The 15,650-nt window shown below is 40.4% G+C and overlaps 1 protein-coding gene and 1 long non-coding RNA gene across 6 annotated transcripts in view; one reads left to right on the forward strand and one right to left on the reverse strand.

The window, feature by feature from the left end:
• Positions 1 to 923: 923 nt before the first annotated feature.
• On the reverse strand, positions 924 to 7,952 carry LOC112967754. Its single transcript, XR_003254095.1, has 3 exons — positions 7,179 to 7,952; positions 1,217 to 1,529; positions 924 to 975 (listed from the first exon to the last, which is right to left on the reverse strand). It is a non-coding gene; the product is annotated as an uncharacterized LOC112967754 (long non-coding RNA).
• ZMYND11 (zinc finger MYND-type containing 11) overlaps positions 5,593 to 15,650 on the forward strand; it is a 108,058-nt gene continuing 98,000 nt past the window's right edge. For 3 of the 5 annotated variants that reach the window (XM_026069222.1, XM_026069224.1, XM_026069225.1), the window contains exon 1: positions 5,593 to 5,831. The gene's annotated coding sequence lies outside the window, so the exon portion shown is untranslated. The remainder of the gene's footprint in view (positions 5,832 to 15,650) is intronic. The other 2 variants (XM_026069226.1, XM_026069227.1) reach the window with 1 other exon arrangement.

Genomic DNA, 15,650 nt, shown 5'->3' on the forward strand with positions numbered 1-15,650 from the left:
TCTACACACCACAGAATCCTGTTTACTGGAAAGGCTTGTTAATTCCAGCAAAGTGCCACATGGATGCATGGAACCAGCTTGGCCCCGGCACTACGTCGCAGCTAACAAGCCAGCTTTGAACACAGAAAGCTTTGAAGCACAGGGTAGACACAGAGCAACCCTGCAATGATCAACTCAAAGTCAGTGCCGGACCAAACCCAACCAGCCGGGCTTGTCACAAACTGCCTCAGCCCAAAGAGCCACACGAAGGTCTCTGCATGCTCTTAATGCATGCTGTAATATCTCTCTTACCCATGTTTTTCCACTCTCTGGGGGTGACAGACCTGAACATAATATTTTTTTTGTATTGTTTGATATGCTGGCATTTAATATATAAGGTAATTAAAACTTCCCTGCAATTACGACATTCATAATATATCCTCATGTAAAAACTCTAGTTTTGTAACTACTTTAATAACAAAAGATACTACTTATTTCCTCATTGTGATTGTTGTTTATTGGCAGATGATATATCTCCAATCACTGCATCCTCAATTACCAATAGATACTGTTTCACTCCTTTTAACAGCAAATTTCATTTTTGTATATTCATTTTGCATAGATATAAATTATTTTAAAGATAACACCAAGACTGGAAAAACCTCTGTGAAATAAATTCTATGTACACTTGGAGGTGCACACTAAGACTTTTTGCATGTCATATTTTATGGCACCTGTTCCTGTACCTAAAATACAGTTGCCAGATTATACAACGTACGAAATGAGTACAAACTCACTCTGTTGTTTTGAATTAGTTAAAAAATATTGAAGAGCTAAGTTTCCTCTGGCAGACTCTACACTGAATCAGACATACGGTTTTCATGAAGCATAATGCTGGCACAAACACATGTCATGTCATATGTCATAAACATATGTCTGCTTACCCACAGGTAAACTTTTTAGGATAAACTTCTGTTCCCAGCTGTGCATGAAAATCTGAAGAGAGAACACAGTGAAAAAAATGCATTTGGTATCTTAAGCTGCATCTACACCTGGCTGGCTTTTCTATTTAAGTTATTACCAGTTATTATACCCACAAGGTATTCTTAGGAATAAAAGAATGGCCATAGTCAGACCAAAAACCCACCTCCCCACAGTGTACTGTCTTCAGCAGGAGCTGCAAGTCCGACTCCTCCAGGACTTTTTGTTGAAATACTGCCTGTGCTTTCCCCCTCACCTTTTTATGTATATCCTTCCTTTCTGAGGCCCCACCAAGTTGCAGAGTTCTTCATCAGCCTCCTCTAAGAGCTGTGGGTAGCCAGCAGCGGATGGCCAGTCTCCATGGCCAGGGGCACAGCCAGAACGAGGAAGCTGAAGACAGAGGATCTGGCAGCTGTGGCGCCCACATCAATCTCCTCACTGTGTCACGTCTGCAAGGACTGCGCCTCCGGCCAGCATCCACTTGGACAGCTTCAGGGAGCAGCAGACACTGTTGGGGGTCCTCTGCTCTGTGCCCCCCTCCTGTGACTGATTTTTTTGTTTTTGGACGCCTGGGGAAAAGTAAGAACAATATAAGCTTCTCCCTAAGACTCTCCCACCCTTCAACTATTTTCAGCTCAGTGGATTTCCTGAGTCTGTTGTTAAGATTTTGTTCCCTTCCCCCCAACTTCCTAAATTAAGTGCATTGCTGAGATTTTTACTGCAAAGAGAACTATATTCCTAAGCTTTGTTCTGATGAAAAAATTACACTAATTTTCTGCATTATTACTTCTACGATCACAACAAGGCAGATCTGCCTCTCAGGAAATGTGTTTCTTTAAGGTATTTTGGTTTCAGTGCGGCTGGAAGCTGAGCACACAGTAAAGTGGGCTGGCACCAATTGCAAAAGACAGCTGTCTTACAAAGCCAGATAAAGACCTGAGCACATAATAGAGAGTAGGTGGGTTTGGTTCAGTCAGGAGTCAGCAAGTTCCAGAGAAGAAGGCTGGGCTGTGCATTCATCAGCCCAGCACGGGTCTGCTGGAAGAGGGGACATGATACTCCCTGCTCTCCTAACTGCCAGCATTCAACTCCTGTTTTCACAGTCTGGAGTCTGGTGTCTAGAACCCTCCAGCAATGTCGTTTTCTCACCTGCACATTTGATAGTTGTACTAGTGAGCCCAGGAGGATGGCAAAAGAGCACGGTAAGAATACAAGGTCATAGCTATGTGGGATAGCGTTGCCCAGTACGAGCATTAAAAACAAATACATCTCTTGAAAAGCAGTAGTGTAATTTAAAAGAAAGGAAAACGTGGGCATATTCACCAGCCTCTTCTTCATGATAATAGGCAGTCTCAGTTTTCTCACAAAAGAGTAGTTGCCACAAGAAGATATCTAGGGAAACGTAATAACAAGCAGGCATGTATGATATCTGTGACTGCTGGTGTTCCAGCCTCCAACTGTTTTCAGCTCAGGGACTTTCCAAGTCATGTGTTTTCTGTGTGTCCAGCCTGCAACGGACTTCTTTTCTATGAACCTGTCCGATCTCCACTTTAACTCACGGCAGTTATAATTACATGGTACTTCTGCTGATACAGCTTTTTCTACTCCCCTCCAAGCCCCTTTCCAAGTGAAATAAACTGTGAAGACAAACCTACCATTTACAATAGACCTGATCAACACAGCAAAAGAGTGCAGCATACATGTAGCCTGATTTATTTCTATTGTAAGCACTTTTTACTTAAAAAGAAGTAACTTTATCATGTTTGCTTTTTATTTTTGCCAGTACTGTGTTTTCCACAACTAACCAGCAAATCCGATGTCTAGAATCCTTACAATTACAACATGAGTTGCTGGTTACAGCTCTGTAGACGTTTTTGATGGATAAACTCGTTTCCAGACCGAGCTACCTGAGAATGAGAAGTGCACGCGCTGCTTCAGAAACTAGGCTACGCGTTTGTCTTTTTCAGAGACCTTCCAACAAGAAGAGGGAGGAAATGCCTGGATTTTACACTGCCTCTCCACTCTCAGCGTAATACTAACCGTCCATCACCCTCGGCAGCCAATCCCGCCCCGGGGAGGATGGGTTCGGATACTTCCCTAATCTGGCATTTGTTTTAACGAACATTTCCCACTGCCTATGAGGAAACATGCTGCTGCCCAGTGTGCAGGGAGGGTGGGATTTCCTTCCTATTGTCTGACTGTCTCAGCCCTCACCGCTTCATAGCAGAGTTCAGTATTAACTGTTTAAAGCTCCTCCTGCTTTTTCCTATATGAAAGTTAATTGCCAAAAAGGATCTTCTAAGCACATATATTAGGTATCAAACTAAATGCAGATAAATGCAAGAACTGAGTCTAACCAGGACCAGCTAACATGGCTTCAAACCTGTGTCTTAATGAGCATAAATAAGTCTTTCCAATACAGTTAAAAAATAATTTAAAATGACTGTAAAACGCAACCTTTCTAGCAATCAGTATGCCTTCTGAAGGTTATGTAATGCAAACAGTTATCTGCTGGACCTACTGGGTGCTGATCCTCACAGAGCCTGAGGAGAGCCAAACATTTCAAAACAAGGCCCACGGACACCTACCTTTATATAAGGTATCTGCCCGTTTTTCTACCTTTGATTTAATTCACTGCCCACCAACTCGGACAAGGTAATGTAGTTATGGTTTAGACACTCCTTACATATTTGCTTTCAGATACTTTGTTCTTTCCAAAATCAAATATTTGTATCCTGAAACAAATATTTGGAGACTGTCCAGACCAGCCTTTACAAATACGTTAACTACAGAAAATTGCTGGCAACCAGGAGACTTCAGGTAAAAGCCTCCACTGTAGATAAACCATAAGGCTTCAGTCATGCCTATGCTTCCACATTTGTAAAACTGTGGCCTAAATATTTATTTGACAGCTCTCTATGGGTCCTGAGAAATAAAGGGCTAGAACCTTCTTATATTGAAGATAGTTGAACTTCTGCCTTAAGTAAATATTTACATAGGTAAGGAGAAGGCACTGCGGCAGAGTAATAAATCTTTTCAATAAAGAACCAGAGCGTGGAATTGGAGCTTTGTTTTGGATTTATGCCAAGAATCCCCCCAGCCAGCCGACTTGGAAGGGGTATCTGGCCTTTCTGGCTGAAGAATTAAAGACAGTTGTGTACGTCACTAGCTACACTTCTCTCTTGTTTGCTTCTGGATGCAGAAATGGATATACTTTAAACATCCTAGCATAAGCAGACCTGTTTGCTTGACTGCATTGGTCAGTTACTATTCACGGTAGAAACAGTAAGGACCCAAATATTTTTTCATCTTACAAGAGTATAGCTCAGAGGCAATTTGTATAGAGAAGGATTCAAAGGAACCTAAGACAGCCAAGTAACCACACCTCCTGTGGAAACTTGGTATATATTTGTATTGAACTCTTTTTGAAAATTACATGTCTGAACAAAATCAGAGCCAAACATCACAGCTAAATGCTTCATATAAGGTAGCCTTTTTATAATTGTACTGTCAATAAATCTCTTCCTGATGCCCTTCTTATTTAAAGAATTGCCTGTAAATTTAATTTCCTTTTTATTAATACAAGCAATATAATGCAGTTAATAAATTATACTACTACCATTTGGTATCAGCCCAAACCCTCAAGCACCCTTTCAAAGCAGATTACCAGCACTTTCTTTCCTATTTATCTTATTTATTTTAGATAATGTAAAATGTTCTTTCATATTTAAATACATAACAGAACTAAAGCTTTATCACAACTATGCAACAAATTATTTGCATTTTATTTTTCAAAAGAGGATGTAAAGTCCTGATACGGCAGTCTCAAAGAAAATGCAGTTTTAGATACTACTAGAAATCTTATTTACTAAGCACACTTGAGGAACTTTCACTGTTCAGTGTGTAAAATTAATCTGTGTTATATCCTTGATTGGCCAGGCACAAAAAGATGGATCTTTTGCATCATTAGTAGTCCAAAATTATTTTTGTAATACTTATTTACTAATGACTATTCATATGAGTAGAATTATTTGCATGCATAGATATTTACATTAAGTTGACAGTGTATTTTAATGAATTATATCACACTGCTGGTCAATATTAATTAACTGTGAAATGTATTAATTTTTCCATATATAATTCCTGAAGTATTTCAAAAACTTTAGAATGTATTTGCTCAGATATTCTTTAATAATTATTTAAAATTTATCTCATACTTCATACAAAATATGATAAAACATACACAGTTCTTGCTACATATATTATACATATAGTAATATATTTCATATTACCATATATATTCCCTGATCCTGCAGTAAAAGTGTGGATCTGTAGCTTGGAACATATAGCCAATTCTGAGAGCGAACACTGATTCTGTATGCTTTAGTTTCTGTTGCTCAAGGTGAGTATTCACTTTTGAAAATGTTACTCAGAATTTCTCCAAGCTTCATGATAGGAAGAATTTACATTTATCAGATAACTGTCACCTTTTTCCTCTGCAATAATATAAGGTCCAGGCCTAAAAGTATGATAAAAAATACATATATAATAAATAGTTAAAGATCCATTTCAAATGTATTATTAAAAAAAATAATAAAAGAAACAAACAGCAACTCCAGCAGACACCACTAGAGTTCTCCTTCTCCCAAATATCCCTAGCACCATCCTAAACCCTGTTTACCCCAGAAACCTGAACTGTGGACAGACAGAAGAGGAGAGAGAGAGAGAAAATTCAGACACAATAAAACTCTGAGGGGAAAAATATGTGGAAGGAGGAGGCAGCAGCGGCCTGGGGAAGGGATTGAAAAGTTTCCCTTGGCTTAACTTCTCCCCCCCTGCAGCAGCAGAAGCGGCGGCGGCGGCGGCACAAGGTGAGAGAGACTTTTAAGTCGGGGGAGGAGGGGTGTGTGTGCGGGAGGGGGGGTTGAATTTACAGCCCTGTGGATATTTCTGTGTCTGCCTCCCTGGCTTTGGGGTGCGAGAGACACCGAGTCTCATGCTGGGTGGATTTTTTTTTTTTTTAATATGATGGAGGATTATAAACATGGCGCCTTAAAAAAACTACAAAATCATGTACACAGTGTTCCAAGGAGATGGGGGAGAGGGGGCAGGGGAAGGGCTGGGCGCGAGGGGAGGGGGCAATCCTGCCCCGTGGGGTAGCGTTTAGGGAGGGGGGAGCAATAATAGTTAATAATAAAATGTGTGGGGCTGGGAAAGGGGGGGGGAGATGAAAGGCGGGATTTTTTTTTTTATTCTATTTTTTGGAGTGGGAAGGATTATTTCGCAGCCTCCTTTGGAAATCGCGGAGGAGAAGAGGGGACGGCGGCGGAGCGCGTGTGATTATTAACGGCGATTATTTTTGTTTCTCCACCTTCCCTTGTCGGATTTCGGCTGCAAAAAAAACGGAAAAAAAAAAAAAAAGAAAAGGCTGGCGGTTTCTCCGCGCCGCTGTGCCGAGTTGCAGTCAGCCCGGGATCGGGGGCGTGCAGAAGCGGGCAGAAATGGGGTGGGCAGAGGGGCGCCCCCGAGAAAAGCTCCCCCGGACGCGCGGCGCGGGCCTGCAGGGAGCGGGCGAGCCGGGGACTCGCGTGAGCGGCGAGGCCGCGCGGGGTGTGGCGCAGGCCGGCCTCGGCGCCGCCACCCCCCCGCTCCCTGCCGCACGCCAGGCCCCGGCTCCGCTCCCCACTTGCCCCCTTCCCTCCCCCCAGTTCTCGCCCCCCCGCCCGGCCCCGCATCGCCTTGCTGGGGTGGGGGATGTCTGCTTGGAGACGGGGCTCGGCCCGCGTAATGGCAGCGGCTCGGCAGCGCCGAGGCTCCGCGGGGGGAGGCGGCGGTCCCCGCAGGCCGGGCACGCAGGGACAGCGAGGGGCCATGGCCGCCCGGCCCCCAGCTCGCCGCCCTCCCCCGCGGCGGCCGCGGCGTGCAAGCGCCGCTCGCCCCCAAGGGCTGCCGCGGGGACGGGGGCCCCGGCCGCCCCCCGCCGCCCGCCGGGCTGAGGGCGGGGAGGGGGGGAGCGGCCGCTTCCCCGCCGCCCTCCTGCCGCGGCGCGGCGCGGGCGGGAGCGGGGGCGCCGCTACCTGCCGGGGCTCCCGCGGCGCCTCCTCGCCCCCCTCGGGCGCCCTGCTGAGCGCGGCGGGCTGATCCCGCGGAGCTCCGCGCTGCCGAGGGGGTCCTTGGTGCCCCCCCCCCGTGCCCCCGGATAACTGCCCCCCGCTCACTGCGCGGGGCGTTGTGCGCTGCCCCCGGCTCGGGGGTCCCGGGGCCTCCCCGCCTCCTCCGCTTTCCTGTGCCCTGGCGGCGGGGACAACGGGAGCGCCGGTGCCTCCTCCTGACCTTCCCTGCCGCCGTTTGGGGGACAAGCCCTCCTGGAAAGCGCTGGTGCTCCGCACTTGGGAAACTTTGCGTGTCATTTTGTGCGTGCGCTGCTTCTGCATTATCCTGAAAAATAACAGACTTAATTCAGTAATTTTTTTTTTTTTGGTCTTCTGCAAATGCTTGGTGGCAAGAAGAACTTCAGAAACGCTAGTTAGGGGTGTCTTGGGGACAGGAAATGGGCTGAAAAGATACCAAATTTGGTGCTAATGTGTTCAAAATTCTATAATCTGGCATTTTAGCATCTTGGAATAATCTACCCTGGTGCCTGTATTGTCGGAAAAATACTATTTGTTGTAAAAGAGTTTTTAGGAGACTTTACTGCAGTGAAGAGGATCGAAGATAGAAAATGCTCCCCTGTCTTACTGATGCTGTCCTTGTGGTACTTTTGTTGTTACTCTCTGTAGGCAATTGTTTAATTCTTTACGGGTGATCACTGCGACAGGTGTTGTGGGGAGAGTGGGAGTGGAAATGCCAGTTTGTGGTTCGGGTTGCAGTCTCTTGAGTTTTTCAAGTCCCTCATCATTCAGCATGAAGGACCTGGCACTTCTCCACTATATATATATATATTTATGTTTTTTTTTTTAATATATATTTTGTTACCAGCTATTCTGAACGTTCTACCAAAAGTCTTTAGGGGAGTAGAGCATTTGCTGACTGCTGTTTTATACAAAAGTGAAAGTACACTCAAAGTAATTCCCTGTATGGATTTATATTTAACGCCCATTTTTCCATGCATAAATAAACCCTCTCTGTTTTGACGAGAAATTCTGATGAAGACCTGAATGGTTCGAAGGGTTGGTAGTACAACAGCGAGCACTTCATCTTTCTGAGTTTTGTTTTATTGATTGAAAAAAGTTGCTGCCTTGATGACTAGTTGATTGTCCTATGGATTGGTGGTCTCTGAACCATGAAGAGGTGTCTGCAACTGATACTAGGTATGAGGTTTAGCACCGAAGGCTGAGTGAGTCTGTTGGAGGACTCCTTTACCCTTAAAAAATGACTACTCCACTTCATCTCATGAGCGGGATAGTGTGGTGGACATTATCTGGTGATGAAGTCAGCTATAAGGGGGCTTGTGAGTGTGCGTATGTCGGGCAGGGGTCTTCAGACTTTGGTGTTGTGCTGGAAGATGCTCTTTTTCCACACTTTGGGGCTTCATAGCACTGATTGAACAGAGAAGTGCTTTCTGTGGAGAAGAAATGAAAAGAATCAGGCTAATACTGTGTGTAAAATTTCTCTGTATGTATGTTATTAAACTAGTGTCAGTTAGCTGGTTGCTCTTTACATATGGACATCCTTTACCAGACTATAGGAGCTTGTTCACAGGATTGCAACTGGTTGGGTTTTACAACTTCACAAGTTCCTGCTTGTGAGATGAGTGTGGTGGTTTGGAGCGTGCTCATTTCCACACCATTGCAAATGAAAAGTACGAGGGGCTAAAAGTGCAGTGGTTAGACTGCTGCAATATTTTTAGCTAAACAAGCACTTATGACTATTATTTTCACATAGGAATGTAAAAAAAAAAAAAAGAGTTTGGTCACTATGAACTAATCTTGATAGGCTGTCTTAGCCCTTATGTATGGTGGGCCAGAGCAGTAGTTCCTAAAATGTCAGAAAAAAATGGACAGTGTCACTGAACTAATAGCGTATGTGCTTTGCTCTCCCAGACTGTAAGCAGTATAGGAGTATTTCATGGATATAATAGCTATGCTCGCAATGTAAGTGCTAGGTTGTTTCTGAAATCTTGTCCCTGTATGTCCATGCCCATTTGTAGGTAGTAGATGTGCAGAGTAGAAGGACTCGTTCAGGAGGGACTTGAGGCTCCTGCAGGGAAAAAACCTGGATCATTGTTTCTGCCTAACGTCATCTGAAGAGCAAATGAGATAGTGAAAGGCTGCGGAGGGTGTTTGGCATCTCCACCTTGCAGATAAATATAGCCTCCTGGGTGCTGTTAGTGACATGGTGCTCCTTGAAGAAAAACCAGTGATGTGGATGGGCAATGAATTTGGCCTCAAATTCACCTTGAAGTCACTTAGGCTACATCTAGACTGTTGTGCAATTTTATCAGTGAACTGCAGCTTGGGGACTGCTGAACTGTGCTAGCTGCAGTCTCTGAATTAGGATGACATACTTCAGAAAGAAATAGATAAAAACTAGAATTTTAAGATTTTTTTAAAAAATTCTAGGCATCTAAATCTGTTCATAAATGCCTGCACAATCTGATTTGTTAGAATATTGTCTCATTCCACACAATTTGGGCAAATTTTGGATTTAGGAGTCTTGTTGTGGAATTAGGTACCTAACATTAATCAACTAAGTTCAAAAATTTTGAACATACCTGTAACTTGGATTCACAGTCACTGCCTTGCATAGAACATTCAGTTTTCCTGAGCACTTAGTCCTGGAAGTCTGTAAGGGCTAACTTCAGGCAATGAACTTGTTCAGGATAAATGTTTTAAAAAGAGAGGCAGCAGTTCCTGATAGACAGTTTCTTAAAAAGTCACATAAATTTCTGATGTTCTTCTTATATTGGTTGAAGGCTTTTTAGCTAGCTCCAGTGTGGTGTAAGTGTTAGTAAAATAAGTTTGGGTTTTTTATCCCTTTACAGATAGGTTGTCTCAACTGCTAAGTCAAGCTACAAACAAAATTAATCTATCCAAAATATATCATAGCAATGATGAACTTGGCCACAGAATGCTGGATTATTCAAATTACTGTACAGATACATAAGGAGTTGACTTTCCTGAACCTGATAAAGTAGTTTGTGTTGGGGCGGGGGGAGGGGTGTTTTTGGTTTGTTTTTGTTTGTTTTTTTGCAAGAGCTAGCTCAGATTTGTTGGAGCAAATTCTTTTTCCTGTTTGTGTCTTCAGTAAATAAATAAATAAATAAATATAAAATATATATATGTATAATATATATATTCAGAATTCTAACCACTGATTTTCTTGATTGGGATTTTTTTTCTTTCCATGCATTACGACTTTAGCCATCCTTCTTGCAGTGATTGTTTTGGAGCTTTCTAATACTAGATCGTGTTCTTTATCTCCAGGTTTAAAAATTGCTATGCCAGCGTTTCTTTTTGCCTGCAGTCTCCTTTTGCTATAAAATAAACGTGAAACCTAAAGATATTTCTTCTCCAGACATATTCTAGAAGATGTTTTTTTTAGTCCCTGAATGTGGTGAAAATTGTACACTCCCATAGTAGTTGGAGCGTGGTGCCCTTGGTTGTTGGGCAGTGCAACATATGTCATCTTTTATGTAGCTCGTACATTTTAGTCTGTCAGTGTTGCTCGTGCTAAGTGTTGTGAACAAAGATTGTTCTTGTCAGGTTCTGGGTGATTTTTGATCAGTTGAATATAAATTTAGCTCATAATTGGGTTATTGTTCTAAAGTTTAATCTGCCAGTTGGGAGAATATAGCCTGCAAAATAGGTGGTTTATAAGATGATTCCATTTTGCAGGAATTTCTTAATAAGTTAACTCTTATTTTCCTAAAAGAAGTCTATACTGCACAGAAAATTATTTAAAAGATGCAAACTCAGCAGTGGTGAAAGAGTATTTTGTAGTCTACACAAAATGCAAAACAAGTGTGCAAAGCATTTTTTAAATAAAACTCAAATTTGTTTTTAAATGGTCTAATGTTTCTCCAAAAAAACATTTGTTTCTGGGTGTAGTGTAGGTAACTGGAGGTAGATTGACTGATACCAGAGAGGCTGTGTACAGTATAATAAACACTGTGGCCTCTAGCCTGAACATGTGAACTCCTACAGTGTACAGAGCGCTTTGATTTCAGAGGTTTATCTGCATGCATCTCACTGCAAGATCAGGGCTGTGTCAAGCCAATTTTTCAGGATTTTCAATTTTAGTCTTTAAGCATAATTTTATCATCTGTTTAAACCAATATCTGTCACTGAGTTAATGAGCAAGCCTGAACTCTGTTTTTGGTTTTTGTATTATTTTTGTTCTTGACTAAACCATGAATATTGAATTAAATTAAGAGTCTGTTTTTGTTTGGGGTAAAACTAGACAAAAAACTCTATAATGGATTTTTAGCATTATTCTTGTTTTAAAACTAAATATGCTACTCTTTACTTGGTTTAACTATACTGTTTCATTAAATATCTAAAGTCAAAGCATACACAGTTGTGCTTGATTTGATACATATCTATATAAGGAGGTTGTAATCAATTTCTTTAAATATACAAGCTATTAAAGGGTGAACTAACTTGAATCATAAAACTATGCTGTGCTAAAAGCAGATTTTCCTTATGTTTTAATAAGATTTGATTAATCTTTTTATGTCTCTGTGTTTTTATCCCCCCCCGACAAGAACAGGGTTCTTTACTCTTGCGGGCAGGCTACAGCAGGCACAGTGGTGAGACACTGTGACATGTTCATGAACCCAAATTAAAGCTTGTGGGGTCTAATTTTAGGCCAGCCAGCTTTGATAATATCCCTTCAGAGCTGGATCCTATAGTTGTACCATATAGATAAATCCAAAGTGAAGTTATTGAGAATTTTGTACACAAAGAGATTGTTTTTGGTTTTCTTGCAATCTCTCTCATTTACCACTTCACAAAAATAGAGAAGCTTCTGCTGTGAAAGCATAGAGACACATCATTTGAGTTTAAAATACATTATTGGATAAAATGGCAGACTTAATAGTCATAATTTCAAAATGACAAAAATATTAACAATTGTAAGTAAAATATTGTTATCAGTATACCAATGCTGGGAATATCTTTGAATATTTCAAAAATGAAATAATCGCAGAATAAAAATTGTAGATCAGTGATTATGACACTTCATACAGCTCTCAATTGTAATATGATATAAAAAAAATTCTTATGAATAATTTTAGCACTAGAGACGGTGAAATCTGAAGTGCTAAAATCCATGTGTTGGCTAAAAGACAATGTCAAGCATACCTACAAAAAATACCAGTAACATCCTGTTCACCTTTCTGTGGGAAATGAGTTTTTTTGCATGCAAAAAACAAGTCTCACTCTGTTGATTATTTTCATCCATAAGAGGATACTATCAATTTGAGATCTAGTAATTTAGAAAAAAAGAGTTTAAAATATTGCTGTTTGCCTCTCAGTTTTCCCATGCTTCATTTCCTTTTCCTTGTTAGTATGTTTAAAATAAATATGAAACACAGTATGTGATTTTAACAGAGATAACTAACTTTTTAGTTACAGACTGCAGGAGTTTGCTAGTAGGAGTGGTACTCAAAAGTGGCATTTTGGAAACTGGCTTTTGGTACTTTGGTCTTGCACACTTACAGCATGGCAGTATTATCTGGTCTTTTAAAGACAGGTGGATGGGATGCATGCAGTGACTCCTGGGTTATTGTACTTCACAAATTTTAGCAGAGTAATTCTGATATTACAGCATTAGGTTTTGTTGGAACCTGTTTGAAACAGCAGTGAAGTTAAACAAAATGGAGTTAAGAGAAAATAATTAGTAGACTCCCAAAGTAACTAGAAATAATATAACATACAGAGAGAGAAAAATAAGTTAAAAGGATGTAAAGTATGTTTATTGCTCAACAAATCTTTGAAAAGATCTGAGAGACAAGAGAGTTTTATCTTTCTTAGGAAGATATCATTTTCTATGAAGTCTCACATAGTATTTCTGCATTTTAGGAACAGAGGGTCTCACACTATAAATACCTGTTTACAGTTATAGATGTTTCTCAAGTCAGAAACCAAAGAACAGGCAAGTCTGCACTGTACATTTGTACTTTATTACTATTTTCCTCATGTTGTTGCTGATAAAGGAGAACTTCTGAAAGGGAGATAGTCTGTGCCTTGCTGAGTAAAATTACAGAGCGTGTGTTCACATGCACAGATTAAAGTGGAAATTTTACCTCTAAATGATGGATTCCTGTTTTTCAGATTTTCCTTTTAGTCTATTGTTAATTTTTGAGATCAGTATCTTCTGACCCCTATTGACTTCAGTTGGGACAAGTTTAAACCTAGTGTTTTTCCATAATCCCCCTCTCCTCAACTAATTACTTAAGATTCAGGTTCAAAGTTGTACAGAATCAATGCAAAAGAATTGCTGTTTGATAAAATGTAATCATAGGTCACTGAATACTGGTAGCGATGATGCATTGCAGAAAATTCATTGTTACCAGTAGATTAATACTAATATAATGATAGAGACCTTGGTCATATAAGCACTTAAATTTAGACCATGAGCCTACTAACAGGCTTTTAGACAAACATAAAAATATGTAGGACTTGGAACATACTGATGAATAAAGTTTATTTTTCATAAAATATATTTTTTAAATTGAACATCTATGTAGAATTCCAGTATTCAAGGAAGAACACAGTTGCAATTTTTTTGCCTGTATAATTTTATAAAATACTGTATTTTAAATACTTTTACTGGAATATTCAATGTTATGTAGGCATTTTTCATGTGTTTTGAGTATCAACAGCATGACTACTGTTACTCTAAAAAGGCTTTTGTACATCCTAACTTTAAATTGGTGATTGTTCCCACTGAGGTTAAGGAAGTTTCCTACATGTCCATTAGTCTATGAAAGAATCTACGCTACTATGAAAAGAACAGAGAGAACATGAATAACTTGCACATTTTTTTATTAGTGACTTTTAGTTTTTTTCTGTATATCTTACAACCTGTATGTTAATTATAGAAAGACTGAACTATAAATAAAGGAAACTGGTAAAAGAAGAAACGTAGTAATTCTTACTGGGAAAACTGATACAATTATCAGATTAAAGGTTTATTTCTACATCACGAAAGCTAAGAAACAAACATCAAGAAAATTAGAATTTTAACATAGTTTTAAAATTATGCAAATCAGTTACAGGAAAGCAAGTTTAATATTCAAGTGATTTTATGGTTCTTTCCATCTCAGAACATATATTAAAAATTGCACATTCCAAAAATAACCTTAACTTATCCTGTTCATTACCATTTACCTGCTAAATCTAGACAGACTATACTGTGTGCTCCGTGCAAGAAGGCACTTAGAAAGAATAACATTTTCCTTGCCTTGAGCTTCTGCTTCTTCGTTACGCAGTTCAGAAATCTCAGTATAACTCTTTCCTTCCTTTGTTAAACAAAAAGCAAAGGATTGCTATTAGTTACACTGTTTTTGGCTTTATACAAATATAGTTGAGGCTTTAGGACGTTCCTAAGAGCTGTTTCTGAGAACCTTTTCTCAGGAAACTGGATATTTGTCAGTCTTGCTGCCCGTGCAAGCAGACATTTGAAGGTAATAGGGCACATGCTTTGTGGTATATTGAATAATCTGGCATTGGTACCAACATTTCTGAATAAAAAAGGAGAATTTAAAGTTATTTACATCAGTGAAAACAGCTTTCTGAAAACTTTTAGTGTTGGATAGATGTGGGGAAGGGTGTGAGGAGATGCACTCTTTATTTTATGGTAATTCACATAGGCTGACCTCTTGATCGGTATTAAAATATTGTTATAAAAAAGAATTGTTTTATTTCTTTTTGAAGGAGAGGTTGCAGTTCAGCTAGTGCTGCTGTGTACCTAGGAGCATTTCAGAATGACTTTGTTGGAAAATAAGAAACACCGCGAATCCTCTCAATCTAGTTATTGAATCTGTCAGTTTTGTAGCTTCGTCTTCGTGATCTTCTTAACTGACCTCAAGTAAACGAACTTACAATATTTGTTGTAGGAAAGAGATTCTTCCTTTTCCTGCTCACTTTCCACTCTTCTGGCGCTCAGGAGGCTGCTTCATCAAGCCTCCTGATTGCAAGCATACTCTGAATTTCTTTCTGATTCCAGACGTGAGATCGCCTCTTGTTATTCAAACTGTCCCTTTTAGGAAATATGGATTATCAGTCAAGTACCGCCATGTGATGGTTTTATTAGGTCTTCTAATCCATGTTGGCATGCTTTATCTGAATATTTTTAAAGAAACAGTTTTATGGAAGTAATGCATTTACAAATTGTCTACATATGAGCATAACCTATATCACTAGCTTCTGAAGACATGGAGCTTTCAATAAAAAGGAGAGTTTTCTCCCTTATGGTGGCAAAGGAAATATTGAAAAATATCAACTACAGGTAATTTGATGGAGCAGATGCTTTGAGTACAGGTGCATCGAGGAGCTGATAAGCTGGGCAGCATTTACTGTGCCAGGTTAGTGGAGGAGCAGTTACAGTGTTTCCTGCACCAATGGGAAAGGATGATTTCCAAAGGTCCACGTGGCTCCTTTTACATGAGAACTGCCGTTCTTGATCAAACTAGTACGTCACATAATCCAGAGTTGTGTCTCCAGCCATTGCCAGTCTCAAGTGTC

This window comes from Apteryx rowi, unplaced genomic scaffold, assembly GCF_003343035.1.
Source record: "Apteryx rowi isolate R43461 unplaced genomic scaffold, aptRow1 scaffold_29, whole genome shotgun sequence".
In the NCBI taxonomy this organism is placed as follows: domain Eukaryota; kingdom Metazoa; phylum Chordata; class Aves; order Apterygiformes; family Apterygidae; genus Apteryx; species Apteryx rowi.